Genomic DNA, 1630 nt, shown 5'->3' on the forward strand with positions numbered 1-1630 from the left:
CATTTATTTAACTCGCGCTTCGCGGTCGATATTCGCGCTCAGGCATTGTACATTCCCCACATATTTGCACATCACTTTCAAAATTAAATACACCAAACTCTCGCTTTCAGTCATTTGTCGGAGGTTGCCTTCAAATATCCTTGGACTAAGGGGACAGAAACGTGAACAGTGACGGCCGCGTGACTCGCTTCGAATTGGAATATATATCTATATATATAATGTCGTTACCGCTCTCGCCCTACTCCCATGAGAAACTGTGTGAGCCAGCAGTTCTAGGAAGGCTGAGAACGGTGTGACTGAAAGCGAGAGTTTGGTGTATCGAACCATCGACAACTGAAATTTAGTGATTGTCAATTATATTTTGCTAAAGCTCTTTCAGCTTTAACGACCACATTCTCATCATGTGTCTCTTGAGAAAAATGGGCTATAAGGAAATTTTCAGATCTAATTTAAAAACAATTTTGTTATCAAACATTGTATTATACCCTCTGTCTTGTTGTCCAACAAATTTAATTTGTTTATTTGTAATGTTATTTTTCACAATTCAAACAAAAATTAAGCAACAATTTAAAAAGTGATTAATAACTAATTTGTAGATCTTTTTCGGGTGCACAATTTTTGCTCATTTATCTTTTTTTGTATATAGCATAGATTGAAGGAAAAATGGAACTTTTCATTATTTTGTATGCAGTCAAAATTTTTATTTTTAATTTTTTGAGAAAATTCAAAAAGCTTTTGAGATAAGCTTGTAGGGCTTTCAAAACGATTTTGTTCTGACTCAGGGGGTCTCAAAGCGTAGAGATTTTATGAAAACCGACTAAGTCAAATTTTACATAAAACCAATTTATTGTCGCGTTTGACAATAATTATAAGAACTAAACAAGATTTCAGGATTATTTATTATTCGATATCAATTTTACTTTATATAGGGGAAAATATTGATTGTATATGTTCCATGAATTATTATTCTGTCTGCATCATGCTCGTAGATTTTTATTATTGCTGAATATAGTATTTCTAATTCCACGCAGGAAATACCCACTGGAATATATTGAGAGAAATGCTAACAAATCCCATCCTATGACACGTGCAAATTTGTATTCATTAAATATCTAGTTAATGAATCAATTTATCAAAAATTTGTTTTTAAAAAAGGGAAAATAATTATTCAAAGGAAAAAAATAATAAAAGATATTGTTGCAAATTAATTAATTGAAAATTACACTTCTCGTTAATTAATATATAAAAATGTATTTTCTTTATTTTATTTTCTATTTTATGTGTTCTTAACTGACAATAACGCAAAAAAGGAATTCAATTTATACCTTCTCTTATAGCAATAATGTTAAAACGCTATATAGATCTTAAAAATATACGAACAGAAAACCCTAAAATAGAATTTATTACTGGAATATATTTTCTCTAGACAAAAAGTTTTTCTCCGGAAAAAAATGTTTTAAGTTTGATGGGCAACGAAAAAAACTTCGCTGCTTCTAAGGGACCTTCCTTTTCAGATATTTATAAGGGGAAGAAAGATCTGGGAAGCTGTCCAGTGCCCACACTTACATTTAGTGGATGCGCTTAGATATCTCATATCGCACAATTTATTTCACATTTTCTTTTGCGATAT

Source organism: Belonocnema kinseyi, chromosome 10 (genome assembly GCF_010883055.1).
Source record: "Belonocnema kinseyi isolate 2016_QV_RU_SX_M_011 chromosome 10, B_treatae_v1, whole genome shotgun sequence".
Classification (NCBI taxonomy): domain Eukaryota; kingdom Metazoa; phylum Arthropoda; class Insecta; order Hymenoptera; family Cynipidae; genus Belonocnema; species Belonocnema kinseyi.